General features: G+C 41.7%; 1 pseudogene; it reads left to right on the top strand.

The window, feature by feature from the left end:
- The window catches only part of LOC132016387 (lipase member N-like), a 21,932-nt pseudogene extending 5,064 nt beyond the window's left edge, over positions 1-16,868 (top strand).
- Positions 16,869-18,320: the final 1,452 nt, after the last annotated feature.

Raw genomic sequence — 18,320 nt, 5'->3', positions numbered from 1 at the left:
GAAGAAGACACAAAAAGATGGAAGACCATTCCATGCTCTTGGATCGGAAGAATAAACATTGTTAAAATGTCTATACTGCCTAGAGCAATCTATATTTTTAATGCCATTCCGATCAAAATTCCACCAGTATTCTTCAAAGAGCTGGAGCAAATAATCCTAAAATTTGTATGGAATCAGAAGAGACCCCGAATCGCTAAGGAAATGTTGAAAACCAAAAATAAAACGGGGGGCATCATGTTACCTGATTTCAAGCTTTACTACAAAGTTGTGATCACCAAGACAGAATGGTACTGGCATAAAAACAGACACATAGACCAGTGGAACAGAGTAGAGAGCCCAGATATGGACCCTCAACTCTATGGTAATTTAATCTTTGACAAAACAGGAAAAAATGTACAGTGGAAGAAAGAAAGTCTCTTCAATTAATGGTGCTGGGAAAACTGGACAGCTATATGTAGAAGAATGAAACTCGACCATTCTCTTACACCGTACACAAAGATAAACTCAAAATGGATAAAAGACCTAAACGTGAGACAAGAATCCATCAGAATCCTAGAGGAGAACATAGGCAGTAATCTCTTCAATATCAACCACAGCAACTTCTTTCAAGATATGTCTCCAAAGGAAAAGGAAACAAAAGCCAAAATAAACTACTGGAACTTCATCAAAATCAAAAGCTTCTGCACAGCCAAGAAAACAGTCAAGAATACAAAGAGGCAACCCACGGAATGGGAGAAGATATTTGCAAATGACAATACAGACAAAAGGTTGATATCCAGGATCTATAATGAACTCATCAAACTCAGCACACACAAAATAGACAATCATATCAAAAAATGGGCAGAAGATATGGACAGACACTTCTCCAATAAAGACATACAAATGGCTATCAGACACATGAAAAAATGTTCATCATCACTAGCCGTCAGGGAGATTCAAATTAAAACTACATTGAGATATCACCTTACACCAGTTAGAATGGCCAAAATTAACAAGACAGGAAACAACATGTATTGGAGGGGATGTGGAGAAAGGGGAACCCTCTTCCACTGTTGGTGGGAATGCAAGTTGGTGCAGCCTCTTTGGAGAACAGTGTGGAGATTCCTCAAGAAATTAAAAATAGAACTTCCCTATGACCCTGCCATTGCACTCCTGGGTATTTAGCCCAAAGATACAGATGTGGTGAAAAGAAGGGCCATCTGTATCCCAATATTTGTAGGAGCAATGGCCACGGTCGCCAAACTGTGGAAAGAACCAAGATGCCCTTCAACGGACAAATGGATAAGGAAGATGTGGTCCAGGTCCATATACACTATGGAGTATTATGCCTCCATCAGAAAGGACGAATACCCAACTTTTGTAGCAACATGGACGGCACTGGAAGAGATTATGCTGAGTGAAATAAGTCAAGCAGAGAGAGTCAACTATCATATGGTTTCACTTATTTGTGGAGCATAACAAATAGCATGGAGGACATGGGGAGTTAGAGAGGAGAAGGGAGTTGAGGGAAATTGGAAAAGGAGGTGAACCATGAGAGACTATGGATGCTGAAAAATAATGTGAGGGTTTTGAAGGAGCAGGGGGTAGGAGTCAGTTTCCAGGTGGTGGGTATTATAGAGGGTGTGGATTGCATGGAGCACTGGGTGTGGTGAAAAAATAATGAATACTGTTATGCTGTAAATAAAAAATAAATTTAAAAAATAAATAAATAATTAAAAAAAAAGACTGACCTTTAATCTACATTTTGCCCAAGATCATGTTCCAGCTTTAATATCATCTAATTGGTGGGGGGGTGGGGGGAGTGAAGCAGGGAAATTTTGAGCTTTTAGAAAGTAGGAGCTATAGTTTTGTATTTCACAGGGCCAATGAAGAAGTTGCAATGTGTTTCATTTTAGCTTATTTCAACAGGTTGAAAGCATTCAAGAGGGGATCTGAGAGGGCCACGAGGTAGGGCCACAAGTTAGAATTCTGAAATTCTCCCTGGTCTGCAGCCTGTCAAGGCTGGAGACATTTAGCTCCATTCCTGCTGCTCCCACACCGTGCATGGTCACAAATCTACATTAATACTAATAACATTGTGCCTCTCAGAACTCCCCAGAGAGTTTGCTAAGTTCTGTTTGAAGTGATTCTGGAAGTCAGAAGCCATGTGCATTTCCCAACAGGTCCTCACCCCTTTCACTGGGCCGTCTTTGTCAGGAACAGTGGAATCTTGCCTCAAAGGGGGAATAATCTGGGCGCCTAGGGGGTTCAATGGGTTAAGCATCTGCCTTCAGCTCAGGTCATGATCCCAGGGTCCTGGGATCCAGCCCCGCATTGGGCTCCTGCTCAGCCGGGAGTCGACTTGTCCCTTTCCCTGTGCCCTGCTTGTGCTGTCTCTGTCTCTCTCTCAAATAAATAAAATCTTTTAAAAAGTGGGAGGGTGGGGGGGCAGAATAACAGATAATCCTCCCACCTATTCCAGCAATCATGAATTCATGAATTCATGAATCAACTGGCATGAATTCCCCATTCCAGTAGAACAGATCTGAGGGTTTGGACAAATGGAAGTAATAGCTTTGTTTTTGAAAGGGGTGCAGAATGAGTCCAGACTCAGAGAACAAAAACTACTGCCTCTGCTAGGTAGGACTTCACTGTCTCCCCACTTCTTGTCCCGGAGAGCTTCAGTCATTCCTGGGGCCCTAGAGGGTTACTGAATACAGGGTGAAACAGAAACCCTGTTTGTGTGCCTCCACTAGTGTTTGGGGAAGAGGGTGGAGCTAAGTTTTGTCATTCTCCTCTGGCCTCTTTTTCTACTTTGTTTTTTGTTTTATTTTTTGTTTTTAAGATTTTATTTACTTATTTATTTTAGAGAGGGAGAGAGTGAGAACAGGGGGAGGGGTAGAGTGAGAGGGGGAATCAGGCTCCCTACTGAACAAGGAGCCCGATGTGGGGCGGATACCAAGACCTTGAGATCATGACCTGAGGCAAAGTCAAGAGTGGGACACTAGGCCCACTGAGCCCCCCAGGCACACGTGCTTCTGCTTTGCTTTAATTCAAGGTGAACTGGTCTGTGGTTCAGCGCCCACAAGGGTCACTGCCTCCCTTGGATGTATGTGTCAGTTTCCCCTGATGCTCTGCTAGTTCTAAGTCCTACCGACCTCGGGAGCCTGGAGTCAGGGTGGCCTCATCCTCACCATTTAGCCCACAGTCAGTCACCCCCTCCTCACACCACATGGTTGGCATCAGTAGTTTTCTAGACTTGCTTCATCTGACTCCGAACAGAAATGGTCTGGTGTTGAGGAGATAGATTTTGCTTCTATGCCTGGTTCTGTCCATTAGGATCCCGAGTCCGTCCAACTACCCCATTTCATGCCAGGCTTGGAAAAGATAGCTTAACCCTCCCGACAGCAGCTGCCACTCCAAGGAAACATAAAGGATTCAGTCATACTGGTCACTTGGCACTCCGCAGATCACTATTTCCCAATCTGCAAGCACATCAGGGCATTTGGTGCATCAGGAAGACACTCTGGGAGGTGCCACGGCCTGGGGTTTCCTCATTGCCATTGGCTTCCAGTCTCTGCTCTCTCTAGCTGCTGTCACTGCAACTACATCTTGTTCTTCAACCTGATGTCATAGCCAGAAGTTTAGAGGTTCTTAGTCGGTAAGGAGTCTTCTGGAGCAGAGGGCACTCATTGAGCTAGGCAAGGTCAAGATCTATCACAACTGGGAGGTGGGTTGGGGTGATGGTCAGATCCAAGGGCACTGCTGGGAGGCTGCCTGCCTTCTCCACCCAGTTCTGGCACCTGTGGGTTCTGTGACATGGGCAGATATGAAATCTCTCTAAGCCTTGGGTTTTTTTATCTATAAAGTGAGGATGATAGGACCCACTTGATGGAGTTTCTTTGAGATTTAAATAACACACCCCAGGCATTTAGAAACATTCTCTGCACAAGCTTTAGCACTCAGTAGATCTTAGCTGTTGCTAGTTTTAACAATGTTTTAAATAATATAACATTTGAAGATATAAAATCATCTTCAACCCGACAGCAAATGCATGGGAAGCTATTTAAAATCTTCAAAAGTAAAGCTCTAAATTTCTAGAAGTCGGTCATTAATTTGTTACAGCTCTCTGATGTTACTTTCTGGCTCATATAGTGAAAGGACTGACCTGTTTCTTGCTTTGTAGGTCATTTAATCCTTCCTGTAAACCCTGCAGGGTAGGCTACATTATTATTCTAATTTCACCCACAAGGAAACCAAGAGACAAAGCTGCAAAATAACTTGCCCAAGGTCAGATATCTTGTCTGTGGTGAGGCTGGACCTCAAAGTCAGGTCACAGTGGGGATGGGGAGGGTGTCATAGGAGGGTCAGTCTGGACAGCCATGAGGTTGTTCTGCCTTGGAAGGCATAATTTAAGCCCTGCCAAGGAAGAGATCACACATTTAAATGTGCAACCTTCCCCTTTGGGTATCCACAAGAGAAATAATCCCATCCCTGGAAGCCCATCTTCCTCCTCTCTGCTCACTGTTCTTGTTTGTTTTGTGGGAGGCTGGTTAGAGTAGAGAATAATGCCCCTTTTCCCTTTACTGTGGCTTGGACACCTGTCCAGGTATCCTGGCAATTTGCAGGTAAGCAAAGACTTAACATGATTCAAAACCTTTGATTAAAGGACAACCAAAACAATAAGTCTTGGTGCTTGATGAAATGTCTTGCAAGAAATGGATTGGGTCAAAGCACTTTCCATGCGAAGAATGGATTCCCACGCTCAGAATTAGCTCACTATGTTTGTTTGCTCCCTTCCTCAGTGTCCCTAGGATATCCGTCCAATTTTCCGTAGGGCACTATTTCCATTTCTTAAGCAATGTTGATGTATAATATTAATCTGTGATTATTAAATGTCTTATGTCAGGCATTCCCACGATGTGGCTGGTTTTAACAACAACCTGTTGTTTGATCTGAGGAACTTTAAATGCTGGTAGATTCTTCAATTTGGAAAATGAAGCCAATCCTGGAGTGTGGATGAATATTGTAAGTCATGCCAAGTTCCAAAGGACATCACATAAGGCAGATGCATGGTCTTGTGAAAGCAGAAAGTCTCAAATAAGGGAACAGATAAAACATAGGTGATATGTAAGGTTTCTCTGAGAGTCAAGCTAGGGAGAACTTCCCTTTTGGCTGAGTAAATAACACTTTCCAGTAATGTAAAGCAAAAAATAATTTATAGGCAACGTCCTTGTTTGAATTTATATTTTTAAAATATTAAAAATTTCTATTCTAAGCCCCTTGGATATTATATATGACCACCTTCTCCGCAATCAAAAGGGGTCTCGAGAATTAGCTGGAGAACATAGTTCTGTTAGAAAAATGGGTCAATACCTAATACCATCTCTACCCACTACCCACCCCCAAATTTGCCAATAGCAGACATTTTTTAATATTCTGCTAATTTTTCTAAATCAAGACTTTACATAGTAAATCGATTTTGCAGTTACCTGGGGCTACAGATTTCAGATAATTCACCCCAATAAGTACACACAAGATACTTTGTTCTAGTTCCTTCCAAAACCTTTTGGAGAAGATGTAGAGCTAATGTCTGTGTTTTCACCGGGCAGAGTGAGATCATCACCTATAATGGCTACCCCAGTGACGAGTATGAGGTCACCACTCAGGACGAGTACATCCTCAGTGTCAACAGAAATCCCCATGGACGAAGAGATGCCCGGAGCCCAGGTACGAGATGCGTCTATCCTGCGAAGGCGACAGCATATCACTACACCTTAGGACTGGCTTTCCACTGAGAGAATGACTGGTTTATCAAACTTGGTTCAATTCTTAGATTAGTCTTTAAACAGTTAAAGGGAGTCTCCTTCTTTTCCAATTTTCTGAAGACAGCGAAGAACCTAAAAATATGACGGGCAAGACAGATCTTGTTGACAGCAAACAGGCTCGCTTGCTGGGGGTGTGAATGCAAAGGCGGGACCAACATTTCTTTCGTTCATGACTCATTTCTCATGCGAAAAATTGCTGCATCCCAGGAAAGGGATTTCCTCACTCGCAAAGAGGTTGGCTGGGTTGCATGAAGTCTCTCCTGCCCCCTTTAGAATCAATAGGCCCCCTTCGGCAGGACTAAAAAATCAAATTAGATGACCCTGATGCTTCTGAAACATTTTCCAGCTAGGAAAATTGGAACATTCTTCCTATATTTTGATCAGAGGGACACAAGTTTTGTGGGAGGAAGGAGCATGGTGTTGATATGGCCTAAATTCTAGCATGAAGAGTCAGCCACGCAAAAGCAGAGGAAATTACTCTTTAAGTAGGGACAAGTCACTGCAAAACTGAGGATGAGTGAGGAACAGAGAAGAAGGAGCAGAGTAACTGGGAAGACAGGAGGGCAAATACTGTACCCCATCACTGCACTTGTCTATCCTGCCATTCATATTCAGAGGTGGCTAAAATCGCCATTTGACTTCTGTCCTCCAAGAAAGAAAGGCATAATTCTAGAGATTCAGAATAAAATTTGAGAGTGGGACAAAGGTGAGGGTAAGAGACAAATGGCAGAAGTCGAAGTTGACTCTGTGATCATTAACAAATCAGTTTCTTGGACAAGTTCTTCTTTAGAATGTATTTGACCAAAAATTATTCATCCTGTATCTGAAATTCAGATCAACGCCATCCTGAGTCTTCCTGTTAATCTTTGTTTTCTTTCTTTCTTTTTTTTCTAAATCTGGCAACACCAGGCTTGGAGGGAGGGGGCTGGGAATCATAAAAGGAGGGCATTTTTCTCCTTTCCAAGGATGAAGAATTTGGGGAAGGTTTGGAGTTAAGAACCATGGGTTAAGTGTATTATTCTAAAAACTTTACATTAATTTATATCTGAGAAACCTCTCAGCATCCCTAAGAGGTCAGTACTATGAATAGTTACCATTTTACAGGTGATGAACCTGAGCAGGCTGTGTAACAGGCTCAAAGTCACACGCACATAGTGAGTGATGGAATCAGTACTCAAACCCAGCCAGCTCCATAGCCTGTGCTCTTAACGCACTAAATTATGGTGCCTTTTGGAACCTTCTGCGCTGGTTCACCTCATCTCCCTGAATACCCTCTCCCTCAAGAATTTGACAGTCATCAGAGGGATGTTAAGCTGACTCTATTATATTTGGGGTTTTCAAATGCTCTCTGGTGGGCAGAGGCTTGGGATTTGGCTAGAAGCTTGGAGAGAAAATCAGTCACTGTCCATTTATGCTCCCATCCTCCTCCTCCCTGGAAGAGGCAAGGGATTCCATCAGACATGATCATTTTCCTGTCTTTGCCAGACCCCTGATATATGCAAATGTGAATTCCTAGAGCTGGGAGCACAGTTTACAAGCACCCACTGCGGTGTGAAAAAGAACTGGGCTTGTGTCCTGGTTCTGCATCTTGTTAACCAGGTGGCTCCTTGGGAAAGGTACTTCACTACCTTAAAGCTCAGTTTCTGCAGCTGCAAAATGAGGATCCTTAAAGTAGTAGCTACTTGGTAGAGGTATAATGAGACCATAACAAGCTCCTGCATGTTCATCCATCAGCACAGCACATGCTTGAGAATAATAAACATGCTTGAGAAACTTACACGTGACTCTCCCCCTCTACACCAATGAATGACAAGGGGAAAGGTGAATGCTGGTTTTGGGTTTTGCTTCTTCTGGTGTGGGGTGTGTATGTGGGAGGGGTTTCTATCATGTTCCTGAGATGTTCTCTTTATCATAAGTTATTTTCTCTCCCCTCTCTCTCTTCTCCCTTCCTCCTTCCAGGATCCTGGCCAGTCGTGTATTTGCAACATGCCTTATTTGCAGACAATGCCTCTTGGTTGGAGAATTATGCCAATGGCAGCCTTGGGTTCCTTCTAGCAGATACAGGTTATGATGTCTGGATGGGAAACAGTTGGGGGAACACTTGGTCAAGAAGACACAGAACACTGTCAATCACTAAAGAAAAATTCTGGGCCTTTAGGTAAGCCTCATCTAAGAAAAATCATGTGGAAAGGTGGAGACAATTTATTTGAATATAATAGTGTGGGTGATATTAATACTAATCCATAACATTGGAAGGCACATAGTTCCTTGTAGTTTCTACTAATATCTCAAAGCAAAGAAACAGCAGGAATTTAGATTTCCACTGATTGGCCCACAAGTTAGTTACATCATTTTAACGCGATGGTTTTTTAACATCCAATTTTATCCAATACTATACTATATAAATATGTCCCAAGAGACAGCTCAGGGAATTCCTGTGACCAGGGCACACACTCATTCAATCAATGTTTGCTGACTGTCTCCTGTATGTACAGTTATAGGCTCTGAGCACTCAAGAGTGAGAAAAGTGCCTGTCTTCGTCTATTCATTCTAGTGCAGCTAATCCAGGTCTTTTCTCTTGGACAGAGATGGGGTGTGCCAGTACTGTATTTTATTTAGAGAAATTCTGGTTGTAACTGTAGTAGATACCATTTTCAAGAGAACCCCAATATAAGGTTTTTAAAACCTTGCTGATGGGCCATAGAGAACAATCTCCTCATATGCTACCTCCTTGTTTTACTGAAAGTATTTCTGCTGTCACCAGAGGACAGGCTGATTCTTGCAAGATATTTCCCTGTTCATGGCTAAGCTCCCTGTTGGTTTGCAAGCCTACTGCTAGAACAGAGTGTGCTTTCCTACCATGCTAATGAAATATTCAGCACCCGCTGGCAGGTGGGGAATCAAGGAAGGGTAGAATAAATTGTTAGGGTCAGAGCCTTTGGGCAGGAACAAACATCAGGAAATATTTTGTGTCACTGCCCCTTGGCAGGGAGCTTGGAACTTGTTTGCTGTAAGACATCACAAGAATTTTCTTATACTTGGGAATGTCAGTCTACAGATTTCCTTACATGTCCTTTTGATAAGCAACCCTCGAGCTCATAGACTACCTGGAGCCACTGAGTATTTTGAAGGTCTTTTTGTTCTCCTGCGTGAATGCCAGCTGAACTGGTGCTGTGGCATTTTGGTAGATACGGAACATGTCTCTGACATGGGAAGAAACATCAACAGCAGGTGCACCTGAGTCATGCCTTGCCTGTCATCCAGTCCCTTGAGCAGGCCTGCTCCCAAATGGGCATGATTATCATTTCACAGATGAGCAAACTGAAGCTCAGAGTGTTTAAGTAATGTATCAAGAGTTTCTCAGCCAGAGTCATGATCTGCCTCCAGTTCTGCTTCCAAAGCTGAGTGTTCTGTAGCCTGAAGGTCTGGAAGGGCCCTGTGGCTGTTTGAAGAAGAGGCGGGCCGAGCAGGGGACTGGGGAGGGAATGGGAGGAGGAAGGGGTGGACAGGCCTTCAGACATACACACAAGGCTGAAATGAGTCTTGCTATTAGACAGTAACACACAGAAATGCAACAAACGGAAGCTACACTAGCCCACGTGAAATTGGATAAAGAATGAAGTGCCCACCAGCATTCTGGGCATGAAAAATAGGTGAGCGGGTGCTCTGAGTGTTCAACTTGGTGGCAAGTACTTACAAGCCCCTGTTTCATTTTGCAGTTTTGATGAAATGGCCAAATAAGATCTCCCAGCAATAGTAGACTTAATTGCAAATAAAACCAGTCAGCAGAAGATGTATTTCATCAGGCACTCCCTTGGCACTACCATAGATAGGTTTACAAATGTCAATGTTTTACAAGGGTCAAGGCCTCGTAGGCGTTCACCTTTCTTGAATTTCAGAAACTGTGTGTTAAGCAAATCTTTCCTCCATTTCTGGTTACAAAAGCACTTTTGTAATGGTGATAGAATTTCCATGTGCCCCAAATCTAACATATCTCCAAAGAGTAAGTTTCTAGGTCCCTTATGCACGAAACTAGTAAGGCCTAATGACATGAAATATCCCTGAAAAATAAGTATGTGTTGATCACATCTTCCTCACAACCCATTTGGGATTTTAAAAAATAGTAAAAGAGTGAGGTTATACTTACATTTAAATGAATTGAAAATAATACGATCACTTTTTTTTTAAGATTTTATTTATTTATTAGAGGGAGAGAGAATACATGAGAAGGGGCGGGGTGGAGAGAGAGGGAGAAGACGACTCCCGGCTGAGCAGGAAGCCCAATGCGGGGCTTAATCCTGGGACTCCAGGATCAGGGCCTGAGCCAAAGCAGACATTAACCAACTCAGGCGTCCCTATGGTCACTTTTTTTTTTTTTTAGTTGATACACAAAAGCATATATAAGCTGGGTTTATCTATTTAACATGCAATTTAGTATTTATGGACTAGCAATTTAATTTAAGTACTATGTAGAAAATGTTTAGAAGTCCAAGATCCTTCTCTTTGAAAATGTACTTCCTAATGATTTCCTAGATCTTTTCAGAGAAAATAAAAAATCCAGCTCCAAATAAAAATTTAGAGGAATCATTATATGAATATTGTGAATTTGTTAGTGATTTTCCACTAAAGCTTCCAATTTTAAGGACACAGATTCAAATTAGGTCCATCTGAACACCCCCTCCCACCCCCAGTGAGGGTGTTTGGGCATGTGGAGGAACCAGATGGAGAAGGAATAGCTTGAATAGGGTCTAGAAAGTGGGCAGGATGTAGATGTGCTCTTACATCTGATCTGCAAAGAAAACAGAAAATATCTGATCAGCATTGCTCTGCCTTGTATGTAACGCATGAATTTTTCAGTGGGCATCTTCTGCATTTGGGGCAGAGCAATTTTTGTTATGTGGGAAGGACCCACTCTTCACAAGACATTTAGCAACCCAGGCTCTGACCCACACTGCTGGTCAGTGTGAGCACAGAACAACTCACCTCCATATACTTCCAGAGATCTTCTACAGGAAGTGTTAGACCAGTATACAAGTTTCAATTTTTGTATCAATTGCTCAGCCAATTAATACAAAGTCAGTTCTTTTTCTGGCCAAGATGGTTTTAGTATTTCAATAAGACTTTCAGGGAGGGAAAAAAAAAAAAAAAAAAAAGCAAGCGTGTGTGTGCACACGCACACACACACACACGCTTACACACAGTGGGGGGCCCAGAAAGGCATCTTAGAGAACCAAAATACACAGATAGATCACATCCTTGCCCATGCAGTGCTGCTCTCCACCCTTATCTTCATGGGGCTTGAAATGCTTGCTATGCTGTTGCTGAAAAGTCAGAGCGGATAGAGATGGCTGGTCCTTACCAGGACCACAGGGGACTAAGAGAAATCAGGGAACATTCTAGAGGTCGGTCAGCACCCAGTAAAGCCCTGGAAGGGATGACATCTCTGCACTGTGAGAAAAAAGCAACTGCGGGATCACTGGATAATACCGCATCAAGAACTGATGCGTTTCCCTCCCGTGAACCAACTGTTTACTTCTGGAAGTTCTGTGACTCATCCTGGCATCTCAGGGTTGGGGTAAAATGACAGCATTGCCAGTGCTTAGCCCACACTGGGGGGTGAAGCTGTCCCCGAGACCCCTCGACAGTGGAGGCTCACTCAGTTTATCCCTCACTCTCCCCAGAGGAATTGAATTGTCTAGAATACAAGAAAAATGGACATGAGAGCAGACAGGACTAAGGGCATATTATCTTCACAGAAACTCAGAAGAGTTTCTCAGTTCACCCGTGGGATTATTGCAACAGAAGGAAAAAGTGTCAAAGCAGAATCCCACTTTTGTTAGTAGAAACGCTGCCTCAGTATTTTCCAATTTTTACAAGATTGTCTTGTCTCCTGTTCTCTTAGGGTTTGTAGCCTTTTCCACCATGCCTGAACTGGCACAAAGAATCAAAATTAATTTTGCCTTGGGTCCTGTGGTCTCATTCAAATACCCCATGGGCATTTTTACCAGTTTTTTTTCTACTTCCAAATTCCATAATCAAGGTAGGCTCCTCATTGTTGCCAAAATGTCTCTGAGGATTCCATTTTGGATCGTAGATCCTTACTACTTTAAAATCTATTATGAAGCAATAGTGGGAAAGTAGGAAATTTACATGAAATCTGTAGAAACCAGACTCTGTGACCATGTGCTGTGTGTGTGTGTGAGTGTGTGTGTGTGTGTGTGTGTGTACCCATGTACATGTCTACGATTCCCATACATAACTTACTATACTCAGATCTATGAACAGATCTGGATTGTCAGAATTTCTAGATGAAGTGAGCACAGTGTAGCTAAAAATCCACTCAAGGTTTCTTGTTCCATTCTTATTCCACTGGGCAGGTCAGTAAATTCACAATGCCCAAATGAAAGACATTTTTCAAGTTCCCTATAATTCCTGACATTTCTGACTTTAATATTAGATGAGCCTGGATACTACAACCCCTTCCTGTAGGGGGGTTTGCTTTAATTTACCAAGGTTACGATTCCAAAATCTAAATGTCTAACAGCTCAATTATTTGTTCAGAATTTATTGGTTAATTTCCAAGGTTGAAGATGTAGTTTGGTTGCCAATTGTGAATTTGGGACTTTATCCATCAGAAGTCTTTTATATTTTTTTTTTCTGTTTGCTTTTTCTTTTTATAAAAAGGTCATTGCCATGATAAACATAGTATTTTGGCAAAATTGCCCCTTCAATTTGGGGTGTCAGCTAAAATGGATATTGGCCAAAATGAAATCAAGTAGACTGATAAGGGCTTCACAGTAATTCACACGTAAAATGAGGCCCGGGCTTAAGGTGAAGGAGGGAGAATGGGAAAAAAAAAATTATTTGTGGGCGAACACAAGGATGAATTTCCATAGAACCTAATGATTGGTTGCATAGTTTATTGTGTTGTTTACTATAAGCTCAGGTGATGCAAGTTCCCTTTTGTGGGGTTAATGGTTCTGTTGTCAAAATGTGACTAACATCGGTTAGTTTGGGATGTTTTCTACATGTGGGTAGAGTTGAGCAGACAAAATAGTTACATTACATTGGGAGGCAGATACGTCTGTCTCTATGTCATTTTTATAATATATGGCTTTGTGGGCATAGGTAGGGTCTGAGGCTTATCTCAGTTTCCTATAATTGACTGTCAGATTTCTTGCCCCTTTCAGTGCCATTCCCTGATCCCTCCCACCACTTCATGTCTGTGGCCAGAAACTCCAGTCTTTCCAACTGGGAGCCCCGCTCCCAAGCTTACTCTCTCAAACCCTACACGTTTTAACTCTACTGCATCCCGTGATTTCAAGTATTTTCTGTCCAGTGGTCCCCTTCCCTCAGTACGAACACCATAGTCTACTTTCCAGTCCAAGAGCTGGCTCCACTGGGACACTGCTAAAAAGACAGTGTGCCCATGGGTAGTAGGGGAAATCCTGCTTTTCCTTCCTAGTCAAGGCAATGTCTAGCCTTAAGGAGAAAATGTTCTGGCTCTCTTGCCAGTTAATGAGAAAGGAGAAACACAGGCAATCACTGATTGGATGGGATAGGGGAGCTCCACCATGGAGAAGTGAATTTGGAGTTGAAGAGCCTGACTGCAATCTCTTTTTAAATGATAATTGTTGATCTTCCCTGGATAGAGATGGATTCATAAGTAGTTCCTTTTCCCAAGTGACTTAGTCTTCTTAGCAGAAACACCAAATACAAATGGAAATGGATCTCTAAGAATCCTTATTCCTGGGATGAAGGGAATGTCAAGAAGCCAGAAATCAGTTCTTGAAAGAATAATTATTGTTTATTTTCACAGGGTATTTTTGGTACCAAAGGTGTATTTCTAAAGACAGGAAAGGAACCCACTCTCAAAATCTGCAACAATAAAATATTATGGGTGATTTGTCACTACAAATCCTTACAGGCTGGATACGACAAGAAAAATATGAATATGGTATGTACAATGATTATGGGGCCATTTGATGCTTTAAGAGATTCTAGCTTTTTTAGACTCACTTTGGTGGATCTATCACGCTGCATAAACAAATGTGGTTCTCTAAACTGTAAAGGCAGAGATTTGCTATGCCTAGATTGAGTATTCAATGGTGCATGATTATGAAAACTGGGGGGGAAGAGTATGTTGGAACATTGTTCCATCCATGGTCATATTAGGAAAACAGATGTCCATCATGAGTTTTGCACATTCCTTATCAGCCACCATTACTATAGTTAATGTGATTTTAGAAATGATACCCTGCATTAAAAAAAAAAAAAATCACAGGGCACCTGGGTGGCTCAGTGGGTTAAAGCCTCTGACTTCAGCTCAGGTCATGATCTCAGGGTCCTGGGATCGAGCCCCACATCAGGCTCTCCGTTCAGCGGGGAGCCTGCTTCCCCCTCTCTCTCTGCCTGCCTCTCTGCCTACTTGTGATCTCTGTCTGTAAAATAAATAAATAAACTCTTTAAAAAATAAATAAATAAATAAATAAATGAAAATAAATCACAGAAAAGAAGAGAAGTCCATATAAGTATACAGCTTATTTCCTCTGTGCCTTCCTTTGTTGGGTGACTTTGGCCCCAGTTAAAACTCCCCACTTAACTTGGAAAGCACAAGACAAAATGGAACAAAGATAGAAGTCTTCTCCCTCAAAAGATGGGCAAGGCTGCTTCATCAAATCTTTGTTTCCTGTTATGGAGAATTCAAGGAGGAAGTGTGTACATCTGCGGGGTACTGTGGTTGGATGGCTAGTTCTGTCACATTGCATATGACGGCCAGCAAGGCTGATACAGTGAAGCCAGTCCCCAAATGACCCTTCTCGCCAGCCCATCCTACTCCTATTCAAGAGGCGAACTTGTACCAAACCAAAATAAGAGAAGGACCATTGTTCAAAGTTTGCTTATTCAACAATAGATATTTTCAATAGATTACTTTCCTTCTGCAGAGTTCTAAAACATAGGATTCCCATTACTAGTATATCTCTATAATTTTTATCTCTATAATGTTTACAAAGACCAAAGCACAGTGCATCTGAAGTGATTATATTTAGCTTTTCTTCTGCAATATTTTATTTTAGCCTCAAAAAAGCCTGGCACAGTATGATTTTTGTATCTTCATTTAATAGGTGAAAATACAGAAACCCACAAGTTGTCCAAAGTCACAAAGCTTATAATTAACAGAGTTAAGTTCCAATGCTCAGGTGGTGGGATGTGCCCATCAGGGACCATGCACACCCACGCACATGCGCACAACACCCCTCCACGCCCCGAAACCCCGCTCGCAATTTACCCTGGAGCTAGTGCAGGATTGCGCTAAAGCAACCCATGCTTTTACTCATAGTCAGGTGCCTGACATGAGCTCTTCTTTACCTACGTGATTCAGCCTCGTCATTTCCCAAACCCCATCTTGGTTTGCTACTCTTAGAACACTCATTCTCTGCTTCTGTGAGGTATCGTTCCTTTCCCTGGGTGATTTCTGCTATAATATGTTTTCTTTCCCTCCAGAGTCAAATGGACGTGTATATGTCACATGTTCCCACTGGATCATCAATGCAGAACATCCTGCATATAAAATAGGTAGTGTCTTTGCCATGGAAGGACTCTTCGATCTTATTTCAGCACATCTGAAAGGAGAGAGTTAGCAGGTCTAACCCCTAGAAGTTTTGAAACTGGCTTCTACTTTGTCTCCATCACCATCTCTGGTTTGATTTTCCCAGATTGTAAGGAAAAGGGCAAGTTATGGTACAGACCAAGTATGTGACAAAAATGAACCCAGTCTTAGATGGGAGCTTGGAAAAAAGACCCTCAGCTGAAGCAGGAGGTAACCGGGGGAAAGCCTCATGGGATTGAACCTTCCTGGACAGAGAACTACCTGAGCTTTGACTTCCCCCTGAGGAGTCCTGATTTTCCCTTAGCTGTCCCTTCAAACCAAGGGCAGTCATTGCTTCCCTTTCTGCTGGCCTTGTGCTTCTAGAGGTAAAAATGTATTTCTATCCTTCTAATGACACAGGAGTCTTATTTTCTTCCCAGGGCACAGTAGTTTTCTAAGATTTACTGTTAACAATTGTGATTCTTACTCTGATGATTTTTTCCAAAAAACATGTATTTCAGCTTTACAGATCTGATGAATTCAGAGCTTATGACTGGTGAAGTGAAGCAGAGAACATGCATCACTACAATCAGGTGAGCTGTTTGGAACGGCCCCAGAAGGGTGGTTTTGAGACATTATAATAAGAAATTATTGGAGGGTGAAAAGAATCCAACCTGACGATTGGTGGCATTCCCACTGACAGAGCTTTTTAAAAAGTGACTAATTTAAATATGCGTTCATTGCAGAACATCTAAAAATAAATAGGCTAGAAATAAAAGAGGCATGTCCGAAGGAATTAATATAATGTATAATCCCTCCACTCACAAAACACAAGATGTATCAATATTTTACTGCATTTATCCCAGTCTTCTCAATGTTGCCGCTTTCACACAATTTTTAATCTTGCTTTTTCATGTACAGTTATGCAAGACCTAGCCAATGCCATGGAGGTGGTTTTTAACATATTTTTCGTTGACTGTATAATAATGAAAATTGTTTTTTAAAAATCTATAAAAGTATACAGGGAAAATGAATACCCAGTTCTTGATACCAACAGAAAAAAGTATAGGATCCCACATGAAAATTATAAGAATATTATCCACCCATGATGAGTTGAGCCATTAGCCACTTTTTGTTGTTGTTGTTGTTGTTGTTTATTAAAAGATTTCATCTATTTCCTTGACGGAGAGAGAAAACACAAACAGGGGAAGCCGCAGGCAGAGGGAGAAAAAGAAACAGGGTCTCTGCAGAGCAGGAGGACCCCAATGTGGGACTTGATCCCACTGACCCTGGGATCATGACCTAATCCGAAAGCTTCACCAACCAAGCCACTGAGACACCCTTTAGCCTCTTTTTTCCATCTGATATTTCACACTAAACTTTGTAGACTCATCTAGGCTCTCTGTTCCTGTGATAAATCCTGTTGTCACCATTTCTTTTCTCAAATTCAGGTGCTGGGCTTCTCCATATAAACCAGACACATTAAATTAAATTTTCCCAACGTTTTCCCAGACTGATGTATTGAAGGCAATTTATTTGTGCAAATATAGACCAATTACATTGTTTCTAAGCATCAAAACAGTCAATCAGACCAACTGATTTCTCCATTAGTGAATGGATTGAATTGTGGGACAAATGATTCTACTAGCCCTAAGGACAACTTAAGAGAGCTATGTATATTTTTATTATTTTTTAAGCTTGATTAAGGTGTAATTTATATACAATGAAATTCACAAATTTTCCAATTCAGTGAGTTTTAGCAAACACACTCATTTGGGTAACCATGCTATAATTTAGATATAGAAGTTACCACTATGCCCAGGTGTTTTCCCCTGCCCCTCAGACTATATATTCACAGATGAATATATTTGCAAATGCTTAGAATAAGGCCAAGAAAAAAAGAAAAACAGAAAAACAAAAACAAAACAAAATTTTTTTAAAAAGCCACAACAAATGTGAAAAGAATTACCTTCAGAAAGGGGAAGAAAGGCAGACTGAATGGGGAGAATGTGAAGGAATTAAGGAGACTCTCAATTTGGATTTGACATAATTCTTTTTTCTTCCATTATTTTTTAAAAGATTTTTATTTATTTATTTGACAGACAGAGATCACAGGTAGGCAGAGAGGCAGGCAGAGAGAGAGCAGGAAGCAGGCTCCCCGCTGAGCAGAGTCTGATGTTGGGGGGGCTCCATCCCAGGACAGAGGGATTTTAAGGCAGAGGCTTTAACCCATTGAGCCACCCAGGTGCCCCTCTATCATTATTTTTAATGGGCATATTATACTTATAAATTGTTTCCATTTACAAGAAAATAAAATAAAAATGTCACCCATACACTTAAGACCATTGTTAGTCAAGCTCTTTCTTTTTCAGCTTTATTGAGGCAAAATTGACAAAATTGTAAGATTGAAGGATACAACCTACTGACTTAAGTGTGTGGGAGGGTCAGTGTCCTTAGAATTTCTCCATGGTTCGCTGGTTCCATCTGAGTCCAGACTGAGCCTGTTTGCTTTGAGTATGATTTTAGGTCACTTGAAGTTAATTTTTATTCTATTCTAGCCTCATCACTTTGTCATCTTCTTAAGTTCCCAGCGCAATCTTTGAGCCTGTCACATTTTATCGAGAATAGGGAGATTCAACCATGTAAGCTCCACGAGGGTAGAGATTTTCTTCTGTTTTGTTCACCAGATGTTTTCTCAGCTGGGAGAGGCCCTGGCACTTCGTGGGCCCTTAACACCTACTTGTTGCATGAATAAAATTTCTTAAAGTCCCTCTTATGCATCTTAAAATGTCACTGTCCCCTTCTCTTCTTCCTTCCTCTTTCAGAAAATGAAGACACACTTATTTCCCAAGTTTGTGGGCCTGTGCCCTTGGGCCCATCTCTTATTATCTCCTCTTTTTCCTGGTTCCCATTACACTCTTTTT

The sequence above is a fragment of the Mustela nigripes genome, chromosome 4, assembly GCF_022355385.1.
Source record: "Mustela nigripes isolate SB6536 chromosome 4, MUSNIG.SB6536, whole genome shotgun sequence".
Classification (NCBI taxonomy): domain Eukaryota; kingdom Metazoa; phylum Chordata; class Mammalia; order Carnivora; family Mustelidae; genus Mustela; species Mustela nigripes.
Note: the sequence above shows the minus strand (reverse complement) of the source record. Positions and strands in the feature narration are given on the sequence as shown.